At 44.8% G+C, this 12,580-nt stretch overlaps 1 long non-coding RNA gene across 2 annotated transcripts in view; it reads right to left on the reverse strand.

The window, feature by feature from the left end:
- Nucleotides 1–351: 351 nt before the first annotated feature.
- Nucleotides 352–12,580, reverse strand: part of LOC110262133 (uncharacterized) — a 64,981-nt gene continuing 52,752 nt past the window's right edge. For both annotated transcript variants that reach the window (XR_014812771.1, XR_002346721.2), the window contains exons 4-7: nucleotides 12,423–12,501; nucleotides 10,112–10,239; nucleotides 7,208–7,392; nucleotides 352–3,749 (exon numbers count right to left, since the gene is read on the reverse strand). This is a non-coding gene — a long non-coding RNA (uncharacterized LOC110262133). The remainder of the gene's footprint in view (nucleotides 3,750–7,207; nucleotides 7,393–10,111; nucleotides 10,240–12,422; nucleotides 12,502–12,580) is intronic.

Consider the following 12,580-nt stretch of genomic DNA (forward strand, 5'->3'; position numbering starts at 1 on the left):
TAACGACGCATATGACCATTGGTCATGAAGTTTCCTATCTCCGCCCTCACCCCCCCTCTGCCAGCCCCGCATCCTTGCTCACTTTGAAGAAAGGTAGCATAACCAATTCTTTATGAGGGTAGTTAATATTACTATTTGAAGGGCTAAGAGATGTTTAAATAAATATTCAGTACAATTATACTCTACACCCTTTGTGTGTATATTTTTGGAGGAAAGTGGTTTCTGTTCTCTGAGAAATGGTTATTAAAGCAAGAACAAAATGGTTTTGGATGAGACTTGGCTGAAAATGACATTTCTAATTTGTTTGTTGATTGTTTGAGAAACAAAACAAACTAAAATGCTCTGTGAATCTTTTCTTTTCTTTTTTTTTTTTCTTTTTTTTTTTCTTTTTACCTTTTCTAGGGCTGCACCCACGGCATATGGAGGTTCCCAGGCTAGGCGGTCAATCAGAGCTGTAGCCCCCAGTCTACACCACAGCCACAGCAACGCAGGATCTGAGCAGTGTCTGCGACCTACATCACAGCTCACCGCAAAGCCAGATCCTTAACCCACTGAACAAGGTCAGGGATCGAACCTGCAACCTCATGGTTCCTAGTCAGATTCATTAACCACTCAGCCACAACAGGAACTCCAAACTGTTCTGTGAATCTTACGATTTGACCACCACATATTTGGTTCATGTTCAGCAGTAATGATTAATATCCCAATCCTGTTTGCCAGTGAATATTGATTCTAGGTCCCCTATGGAAAACAAAAGAATTCCCAGAAGTCCTCCTCTCACCATAAAAGAACTTACGTGACAATATGGAATTGTTGTGTATTATTGAGATGTTGGTAAAATAGCTCTCTAATCAAAACTTTTTCCTTTAAGTTTCAACTTGAACTAAATGAGCAGCTAGCATTGTTTTTTTGTTAGGGGTAAGGCTTTCTTTTTTTTTTTTTTTTCCCTCCAGGAACCATTGTAGAGGGGAGGGAAAATGTGAGTCACCACCACGGTGTGCTGAGATGTGACTTCAAACAAGCTGATATTTTTGTTCTTGGACTCAGCCTAGCCTGAGAAATGTTTCCTTCCATTTATTCACCTTTCTCATTAGAAACTGAAATACTCAGAGGTTGAGCTTAAGTGGGATGAAGGAAACACAATGGAATCACAGACAAGCAGCAAAAGTCACCCAACCAAGTTACTTCATTTTCCAGATGAGGTAAGGGTAACCCAAGCTAGTTAGTAGCTAAGGTTAAATAACTAGCAGATACAAGGGTAGAACCCAAGCCAAAAAGGGGCCATGCTTCTGTAGGAGAAAATGTCCCAATAAAATGTAGAAAGGAGAGACCCCAGCCATGATGACTAAGCAAAGTCTAGCCAACTGCCCCAACCAGTCCTCCCCCATGCATCTGCTTCCGCATCTACTACCTTGCCTGACATCACTCCAGTCCAACTAGTCAAGCTTGGACCCAGAAGACGTAGCCCATAAAAGCCTTCCAGGCTCAGACTCTGGAGAGCGATCTCATCTGAGCCCGCCGGCGTAATAAACCTGAGTTCTCCAACTCTCCGAGTGCTCGCTTGGTTTCTCGCCGGGTAAAAGAGCTGACCCACTACGGCCACAGAGCTACTGGAGCTGGTACGCTACAGCCACGGGGCTGTCGCCAGAGCTGATACGCTGCAGCACAGGGCTGCTGGGTATCTGCCGTAACACTTCCACATGCAGTGTTCTCTCTGTCACTCCAATCTAAACTTGGAAGAAGCAGCAAAGTGGAAGACACACAATTCTGTTTAATTAGTTAATTCATTAATATAGTTTATGAATCAAGTCTTTGAAGGGTCTCCATCACTGCTTTGCCCCTGGTGGCCTACTCATGATCAGAGCAAGAGGGAAGTTCCAAGAAAGCTTAATTCAAAAAATAAACATTGGAGACAAAACAGAATGAATTAGGTATTTCTGACACCACAGTGAATATACCCACTACAAGGCAGGGAAAGCAAAAAAATTTGCAGCCCATTTCACAGATTATAAATAAGGTCTAAAAAAATCTAGCACCTCGGAATATCCTAAGGCACAGCCAAAAGGAAGACCAAACCTTTGCCAGCTACTCCCTCTTAAGCAACTTCTTAATTTCTCTCTACCTCTGTTTTCTATGAAACAGTAAAATAATAGCATTATCCTCCTAAGCTTGTTATGGGGACCCCACGCATGAATAAGAATTATGTAATAATTATAATAATATAACTATTCATCATTATAATATGTATTATAAATGCATTCACAAACTGTGGCACACAGTGAAACTATATAGGTGTTTGCTATGCTGCTGCTTGTTAAATGTATCTGATAACGCAACATAACTCACTTTGGGGAATGAAAGCATGAAAGGGAAGTCTGAATTAGTACTTATCAGATGGAATTAGAAAAAAAACTCCCTGATGGTACAGAATTGCACAATTGAGTAAGTCCGAGAGCAGAAGGAGGTCAAGGGGAAGAGACCATGTGGTTGCAGAAGGTTTGAGGGCAGAGTTTGCCTCCTAAAATGAATCACCTTAGGCAGATATTTCCAAAGGACACCACCACCCTCTGCCACAACGCTGGCGAGGCTTCAGCTGAAACTCTTAGTGTACCAGTTTCCTGAGGGGCAAGCAGGCAGATCGAACAAAAGGCAAGCTGAGGGCTCTTTCTGGCCCAAATTCTATGACTGAAACAGGGCTGCCCCTCACATTTCCTGACTCACTCCATTGTCACTTCTTCTCCATTCTCGCTTCTATTACACAATTACTTTTTGTTTCTACTAGGTCACTCTTTCCTCTGTTTTAAGTTGGATTTTATGAAATTGGGTAAATGTTTTAGCCTAATCAAAAAAAAAAAAAAAACCTATGCATTCCATTTCAGTCCCTTATCTCATCAATATTTGAGAGGCAGCAGGCTGTGTGGAGATAATAATGAGTGAGGCGTTAAACAGACCCGGTTCACATGCTGGTTCTGTTATCTAAGAGCCAGATGACCCTGGCCGGGCCACTTACCTTTGCTGATTCTCGTTTCTTCATCTAGATGATGGAACGGATGGAACCCACTTCTCAGATTTGGGTGAAGATGAAGAGAACACTTTAAATGGACCTGACATTGTACATCTCCTCCCTTGTGTCAACCAGGACTCTCAGTAATGAGTAATCAAATTTTTTTAGCTTCGCTCTGAAGGGCAATTTCCTTTGCGCCAGGTAACTCAAGGCACAAAGAAACTCAAGGGTGGAAGGCAGAGGTGAGTGGTGCTGACAGGAAGTGAGGCCAATATCAGATTGCTCCCATGTGAGGCCTGTCGGGCCCACACAGAACCAGAACCAGAGTCAGCTGAGGGCAAGAGGGTCTAATGTGGTGATTAAGGGGCAGGTGATCAAGATGGCCTCTGAGAGAGAGAGAGAGAAAGAGAAAGAGAGAGGGGGGTACTATGCAAACAACAGGTGCCCGCTATTCCACCTCTGTGAGCCCAGGGATCTTATTTGCATCACAGGCAGCTTGTTGTTAATGCCTGTCTTAGACCAAGAGCACGGTATCCAGATTAATCCCCGCTCCCTGATGTAATAGACGCTTCCAATATGGTGCAACACCACCTTGACGGTATCATCCTAGACTTCCACTTGACGAGCCACAGCCCGTTCCACTCAGCTCGCTTCCAGCTGTTTTTCCCTTTTTCAATATTCATTGATTTGGAGTTCCATTCTGGTGCTGTAATCTCTTTGGTCTTGCCTCCAAAGTCTCATTGGCCTAGAAAAAAACAGCGAGTTTTCACACATGGTTCAGCTATAGTCACACATTTGAGTAAGTAAATAAATGCTCAAAACCCCATCCAAGCATCTGATTACAGCACATGAAAATAGTTATAAAAACTGCACTGTTTCTGAGCACTTATAAAGTTCAGAGTAGGAGACACATGTTTGATTTTGCCTGCGCCAAAAATTCTAAGATTCAATAAACAATTAGACCTACAGAGGAGATGAACTTGAGACAACATATTTGAGCCCAGCCCCACCACCTCTCAGCTTCTGATTCACCTTACTCTTCCCTTTAATTCTTAGCACCATTAAAACCTTTTCCTCCTGTCCTGGACTAGGAAGCTCTGTCTACACTTGAACCTTCTTCAAATCTTTGTTTCTAATCCAAATGGCATATCAAGAACTGTCTTCTGAGAAGTTCCCTTGTGGCAGCAGTGGGTTAGGGATCTGGCATTGCCACAGCTGTGGCGTGGGCCACAAGTGCAACTTAGATTTGATCCCTGGCCTAGGAACCTCCACATGCCACAGGCGTGGAAAAAAAAAAAAAAAAAAAAAAAAAAGAAGCGCTTTATGAATGAAAAGCAATGCTCTCCATTGAAAGATTCCATGTAATTTGTTCCACCTCATTTCAAAACACATTCAAATTAACAGAACAAAATAAAGTGTAAAGCTTTATCTTCTAGATATTAAATATTATAATTAATAATATTTTTATTATGATGATCAAAGGCAATTAGGCACTGGAGTTCCCATCGGGGCTCAGAGGTTAATGAACCCAACTAGTATCCATGAGGATGCTGGTTTGATCCCTGGACTTGTTCAGTGGGTTAAGGATCTGGTGTTGCCATGAGCTGTGGTGTAGGCCGGCAGCTACAACTCCGATTCCACCCCTAGCCTGGGAACCTCCATATGCCGCAGATGTGGCCCTAAAAAGACAAAAGGGGGGGCAATTAATCATTGATCAAAGACATAGGAAGACTTCGGGGTGGGGGCTCTAAAAAAAATCACACCACTGAGTAAGTAGAAATTACACTACTTTCTTGTAATTAATATTGGTCCAGAATTTCCCCTTCATTCAGACTTTCCTCAAGGCAATGACTTAGCTCCAGAATCTTTTTCCTGAGTTTCAGATGACAATATTGTTGGAAAGTGGAGTATTTCTAATACTGCAGAGGTACAATGATGAGTCGTGTCTTTTCTAGGTGTTTCATGGAATCACAGGGACCAGGACTGAAAATCGGGCATTTGTTACAATGGGAATGTGTGACAATTTTTGCACAGGACAGACTAAGCGGCCCTAGCTCCTCCTTCCCCACTTCTTCTGCCAAACTTCAGTATCTCTATTCCTTCCAAGATTTGGAGGCATTAGGCCCAAGAGTTTGAAGGCACCCAGAACTGCTTTTCTGCCATCTTTCCCCATTGAAGCATCAGCAGCAAATCTGACTTGCCTATTTGAGGCAGCCAAGAGCATGTCCATGAGCAATTGAGAGACAGCAAATCCTACTCCTAATTACAACTCATAGTTTCTTTGTCTGAAATTGATGGCCTTGGAGATCCCAGCCAAGCATTGTTGAGCTCCCCCTTACGGTAATGTAGGGGAAATATCGATTAGGAAAACCTAGTCCCTGGGCTTAAATGGCTCATAGTCTCCATGGGATGTATCAGAATGCCAGGCAAAATGTAGCAAGGGCTGTGACCTATGCCACAGCTGTAGCAAAGCTGGATCTGGAGTCCCTGTTGTGGTACAGCCGAAACGAATCCAACTCGGATCCATGAAGATGCAGGTTCCACCCCTGGCCTCGATCAGTGGGTCAGGGATCCAGTGCTGCTATGAGCTGTGGTGTAGGTCTCAGACACGGCTCGGATCCCGTATTGCTATGGCTGTGATGTAGGCCAGCGGTTGTAGCTCCAATTGGACTCCTAACCTGGGACCCTCCACATGCCGCAGGTATGGCCCTAAAAAAGCAAAAAAAAAAAAAAAAAAAAGCTGGATCCTTAACCCACTGCATTGGCCAGGTATCACTGCACCTCTGAAGTGACCTGAGCTGCTGCAGTCAGATTCTTAACCCACTGTGCCACAGCAGGAACTCCCAGGGTTTCCTTCACTTTTAAAGAAGATTCCACTTTCTCTGGGCCACTAAGTCTGTTACCACTTGCCAAGTAGTTATATAGCTTCCTTTTCCTCTCAGCATCCTTGCTCTTGGGTTTTTGCCTTTTAAAAATGTTTAAATGCCTTTTTAGTGGTAGTTGAAGATTTCAGGTTCTGTTGAAGAATGGGCCCCACCACAACCGGGGGAGGGGTGGTGCTGGTCTGCTGGGGCCCAGGACTGGCTGGACATCCTCCCACCCCCACCTCCACCCCCACCCCCAGGAACCAGGCCCCTGAGGCCTGCGGCTTGTGCCAGGCAGAATCAGGACCCTCGATTTCCAGGTCAGGAGATGCTTGAGCCAAATCAAATGTTCTTCAGGAATTTCTATCACAACATTGGAACGGAACACATTGGCCATGTAAAGTTGAAATTTTTTTTTAAGAGTGGGAAGAGCAAAAGAAAGATCTTGTTCAGACTTGAAATCTATGGGCTCAGCCCCCAAAGCACTGGGGATGCTTCCTCAGCAGAGAACCAAGGCAGCTACATTTTTTTCCCCCTTGGTCAGTGGTTCCAAATATTTTTGTTACCATGATCCCCTTGTGTTGTGTATATGTCCTCTTGCTCCCTGAATTTTTTGCTCACCTTTTTTTAATGAACGCATCCATTTTCCTTTATCTTACAATGCTCCAGTAAAAAAAAAAAAAAAAAAAAAAGCAAGCAAGCAAAAACCCCCAGTATGCTCATTACATTTTTCTTGAGGCAAACCAGGCTGTTAACAGAGTGAAGAGTCAACACACAAAATATTCAATGAAAATGATACAAAGCCATTCTAAAAATATCATTAGTGCAAATTCATTTGTGATTCATATTCCAAGTAAGTGGTGAAACTCAGTGATCAGCATTTCACCCACTTTCAGCGTCTCTGCAGCCACAGCAAGGATGGAATTGTTGGCAGCTGGCTGACAACAGCGGTGTTTAATAACACGGTGGACTCCCAGGAATGGCACATTCATCGCCTTCCCCGTGACAGCGCCTTTTCCTTGGAACTGTTCACCCCCCAGGACAAATGTGCTGCCTGTGTACAGAGAGCACCCAGCTGTTGCCTGTCACCATCAAAGTGGCGGTAATACCGGTGGACAAGCTTACCCTGACTCGCCCCCCTTGGCTCTCACGGCCATTTCACTCGCGTCCGCTCTCAAGTCTGGGGAGGAAAGCTCTGGAGCCGCCAAGCCAGTAACATGCAGTGGACAAAAGCAGGAATGACTAATTTGTCCTGGGAAAACATGTCCAGTTGTTAAACCTATTTGCACCCAATTCATCATTTTCAACTGGAAGGTCCTCGGTTTAGAATACGCCTCACCTGGAGTTTCCACTGTGGTGCACAGAGTTAAGGATCCAGCACTGTCTCTGCTGCGGCATGGGTTCTATCCTAGGCCCTGTGCAGTGGGTTGAGAATCCAGCATTGCCTTAACTGTGGCATAGGTCACAGTCGCAGCTTGGATTCAACCCCTGATCCAGGACCTTCCATATGCCTTGAGTGTGGCCCTAAAAAAAAAATAATAAAATAAATAAAAAATAAAAAAGCTCCTTACCTACCTATCAAGTTGGACCATATTAAATTACCAGTAACCAACCATTTCTGAACTACATGACTAGTAATTTCAGTCAACCCAAATCACATCTACTCATCCTTCAGGACCTGGCTCAGGTATCTCCTCATCAGGACCCCTTCTTGGCTTCCCTGATTTAGATGCTACCACTCCGCTCTCACTGCATGCTGGGTATATTACTATGTCATACTTACTTCTCCTCTGTCTTTCCCACCAGAATTAAAGTTAGGAGCCATGTATTACTTACCTTTGAATACCCTACATGTAACTCTGTGACAGGTAAACAGTAGGTGCTCGATAAGTGCTTGAGTAAATGAGACTACCAAAGAGGACAGCCAGCTGGGCAATAACTATGGGTGTCAAAATCCATAATCTCATCTAAACAAACGGTCCCAGTATGGATGAGTCTCCTTGGGTGTATCTCCATTTTTTTTTTCTTGCTTTTTAGGGCCCCACCTGCAGCACACAGAAGTTCCCAGGCTAGGGGTCGAATCAGAGCTGCAGCTGCCAGCTTACACCACAGCCACAGCAATGTCAGATCTGAGCCTCATCTGCAACCTACACCACAGCTCACGCAAGGCCGGATCCTTAACTCATCAAGCAAGGCCAGGGATCGAGCCAGCATCCTCATGGATACTAGTCAGGCTGATTAGTGCTGAGCCATAATGGGAATTTCCAGGTGTATCTCCTTACATACAGCTCCTTGTAATAAAGAAGGAGCTGTCCACCTGTAGCTCTGTGAGAACAAAGAGGTAGTTATCTGCCCCCAACACACCCAAAGGACAATGGCCTGCAAGTACTAGAGAGACTCCTGCTCAGAAAGGAGGGAGAGGGATACACAGAGGAGTCCCTGACTACTGCAGTTCTGAAATCCAGAAGCGGTGGGACTGCTGCAAGTTCCTCCTTCTGTGTCTGAGGCCTGGAAGTAATTCTCCGCAGCTCGTGGCTCTACTCTCCAGGCTGTTCCAGCCTCTGAGTCATCCTTACTTTTTCATGAAAGGTAGCACTTGTTTGTGGCCAAATAATGTTCTCAGCTTGCTTCCTGCCAGAAGAGTTTTGGAAGTCCAGTGGCTTCTTATTTTGTCCTGTCTCTGTCCCTTTCAGTCCCAGCTGGCAGAGTTTCTGTGATACAGTTTTCTCAAAAAGGTGATGGGGCCTCTGTGCAATTCGTTGGGGTTCCCACCATTAGACAAACGCCACACCCATAAAGCTCTTCTAGATCAGCTGTTCCCTACCCTGGGCTCCTGCTGAGAATGAAAGACCATGTTCTAAGTTCCCCATGGGTCCTATTTGTGAGAGTTGTGTCCTTAATCTCTTGAAAGGGACCTTTGTGGACTGAATAACCTGTTCTTTGTTTATTTGTTTTTGTCTTTTTGCATTTTCTAGGGCCGCTCCGGGGGCACATGGAGGTTCCCAGGCTAGGGGTCCAATCGGAGCTGTAGCCGCCGGCCTACACCAGAGACACAGCAATGCAGGATCCGAGCTGCGTCTGTGACCTACACCACAGATCACGGCAATGCCAGATCCTTAACCCACTGAGCAAGGCCAGGGATCGAACCCACAACCCAGGGATCGAACACACAACCTCATGGTTCCTAGTCGGATTCATTAACCACTGAGCCACGAAGGGAACTCCATTACCTGGTCTTTCGACATCTCTGAGGTCTTAACAAAATGTACCATTGCTCCCTTGGCTTCCTGACAGTACCCAGAAGTCATTTCTTAATTTTGGCATTTTTTGTTCTCTAAAGAGATTTTTCAAAACCTTCAAGTTTTGGCTCCTTTGGTTTAACAATCCCTCTCTCAAGTTCTCTTCTCTTCCATTTCATTTTTAAAATGTTATTTATTTATTTATTTAGCTTTTTAGGGCCGTATGTGTGGCATATGGAAGTTCTCAGGCTAGGGGTCAAATCGGAGCTGCACCTGTTTATACCACATTACAGCAACGCGGGATCCAAGCCACGTCTATGATTTGGCCGCAGCTCACAGCAACGCCGGATCCTAAACCCACTGAGCAGGCCAGGGATCAAATCTGCAACCTCATGGATACCTGTCAGATTCGTTACCACTGAGCCACAATGGGAACTCCTCCTCTTGCATTTTATTATAAGCAGCAAGAAGAAAGGAGGCAGCACCTTCAACACTCTTGGAAATCTCCTCAGCTAGATCACCAAGTTCATTCAGCCTGCTTCTACTTTCCACTGAAGGGCGGACGACACAGTGTTGCTAAGATTCCTGCCAGTACATAATAAGGATTCTCCTTCGTCCAGTTTCCAGTACCATCCAGATTTCTACCGCCAGGTTGTTCAGGCAACTTAAGCTTCCTTTACCATGCTCCCCAAAATCTTTCCAGCCTCCTCCCACTGGCTGGTCCCAAAGCAGCTCTGAAATTTTTAAGCATTTGTTACAAAGGCATCCCACTTCTAGCACCAAGATATGCACTGCTTATGTAACAGTGAATAACAAAGTATCCCAAACTTCCTGGATTCAAATAGCAAAGTAGTGAATTCCTAGGTTCTGAGTCCAGGTGCAGCTCAGCTGGGTCCTCTAGCTCAGTGTCTCTCATGAGGCTCCAATGACAGTGTTGGTGGGGGGCGGGGGCTCCAATTATCTCAAGACCTGAATGGGGAAGAACCTCTTCCCAGCTCACTTACATGGTTGTTGGCAGGATTCGGTTCCTGGCAGGCTGTTGGACTGAGGGCTTCAGTGCTTCACTGGCTATTGGCCAGAGGACACCCACTTTTGGTCACATGGCCACTCCATAGGGAAATTCACCATTCAGCTGTTTGATTTATCAGAATGCACAAATGAAAGGAGTCACAGAGAGAGTGCACGTCACACAGAAGTCACCATCTTTTACATCCTTACCTCGGAAATGACTTCCCATCGCCTTTTCTATATTCTATTCATAAGTGAAACTGTGGGTAATCATTTGTCAAATCCATTTTGCCTGCCTTCCCCCAATTGAGGTCATTTTAAGACCTGCATGTCCTCTAAGTGGCACGTAGCCTAAACAATAAGATGTTTGCCTGAGATGATGTCCAGGAACCTGCAGGAAAGTGGTGATAATTCAAGCTGCACTGGTTAAGACTCGATAGGACCACCTACCCTCCAACTGAGCATGTGTGAGTGTTCGCTATGTGACCTTTTGGCATCAGAGGGCTGAAAACTCCACCCTCAGATCATGCTAAGTGCTTCTATTTTGAATGTTCAGGTGCCTGTAGCTTAGTTACACCTGCACAGAACAACGATTACCGCATCTTTTTCCAATCACCTTTCCCCACGCTCCCCACGCTCCCCTCACTCCCCACACCTCAGACTGTCCTGCTCCTTTATTCTTAATCCCATAAAACCCCCAAGCCCCTTGCCTCCAGGGAGGCAGATGTGACAGGTCTCCTCCAGTCCCCTCGCTTGGCTGCCTTGTAAATAAACCCTTTCTTTGCTCTGAACCCCGGTGTCTCAGTGTTTAGGCTTGTTGTGCCTTGGGCAAAAGAGACCTGGTTCAGCACCACAAGCAAGGCTCTAGGTTCAACCCACACTAAGGGAAGGGGATTACATGTGAGCGTGAATAAAAAGACCACTGGGACCCGTTTTAGAAGCTACCAAACTAGAGCTTCATAAAGATGCATGAAAAGGCAGTGATTAATTATTTTAAAAGTTAGTATTTATTTTGGAGTTCCCATCATGGCGCAGCAGAAACAAATCCTACTAGGAACCATGAGGTTGCCAGTTCGATCCCTGGCCTCGCTCAGTGGGTTAAGGATCCGGCATTGCTGTGAGCTGTGGTGTAGGCCCCAGATGCGGCTCGGATCTGGCGTGGCTGTGGCTGTGGTATAGGCCGGCAGCTGTAGCTCTGACCAGACCCCTAGCCTAGGAACCTCCATATGCCACGGATGTGGCCCTAAAAAGACAAAAAGGAAAAATATATATATTTATTTAAAGTTTATTACATGTTACTATTCTAAATGCTTTGTCTACACTCCTTTGCCTCTTACAACAACCCTCTGGGGAAAGTATGATCATCCTGACTTGACACAGTAATCTCAGGATTTAAGCTTAAATAATTTAAGAGTACAAATCATTTGCAAAGGATTTCCAGCAAGTAAACAGTTAAGCCAGTGTTTAAACCCAGGCAGTGTGGCTCTAGAGCCTCTTACCCACCACAATCCACACCTTCTTATTTTTAAAATAAGGTAGGACATTAGGGAGGAATAGATTTATAGCTGGATCTAGACACAGTGTGGCGTGCCCATTAAGTAAACAATTCTAGGGCAGTTTTCCTGCTTCTGAACTTTTCATGGTAGTGGTGTAAATAGACAAGATGATAAATATCTCTGTATTAACTTTCAATGTTCATAAACATACTTTTCATGGGAAAAACAACGACTGGAGAGATTTGAGTGATTTGCCCTAAGACCCTAGGCTGTGTGCTGCTTTTTTCATATTATATTTATAAATATTTTCCATATCATTAATCACTCTTGAAAGTGACAGTTAACGTCTGTACTTCTCGAGCTCTGATTCAACATTCATATCACAGACTTCACCCTGAGAGGGCCAGAAACATCTGGATTAAATCCTTTAAAGTCACAGTGTGTTGCTATGTAGGATGAGAAATTCTGGAGGAGGAATAATGTTTAAAGCACATTGGTAAAACACAACAGAATGCCAGGCAATAGAGAAGCTCCATTCTTCTCTCCCATGTCCTTCGAAATTTCCACTGAAACTGAAGACCTGGAGGTCCCAGGTCCCATCCTGGTGTAAGGAGCCCAACCAGTATCCATGAGGACGCAGGTTCCATCCCTGGCCTCGCTCAGTGGGTTAAGGATCTGGCATTGCTGTGGCTGTGGTATAGGCCAGGGGCTGCAGCTCCGATTCTACCCCCAGCCTGGGAACTTCATATGCTGCTGGTGTGGCCCTACAAAAAGACCAAAAAAGGAAAAGAAAAAGAAATGGAGTCCCTACCATAAAACTGGGGGAGCACACCAATAATTCTGGAACCGCTGTCCACATCAAGGATTTTTTGAGGAATTTCTGTTAGATGCTGTGGGATGAAAATGGATTTTTATAGCACTGATTTCCTTTTTGAAATTACTATACAGTAACATTAAAGGTTTAAGAAA

This window comes from Sus scrofa, chromosome 8, assembly GCF_054392235.1.
Source record: "Sus scrofa isolate SSC_HxYL_T2T_F1_AM1 chromosome 8, Sscrofa_HxYL_maternal_Yorkshire_Landrace_v2.0, whole genome shotgun sequence".
NCBI lineage: Eukaryota > Metazoa > Chordata > Mammalia > Artiodactyla > Suidae > Sus > Sus scrofa.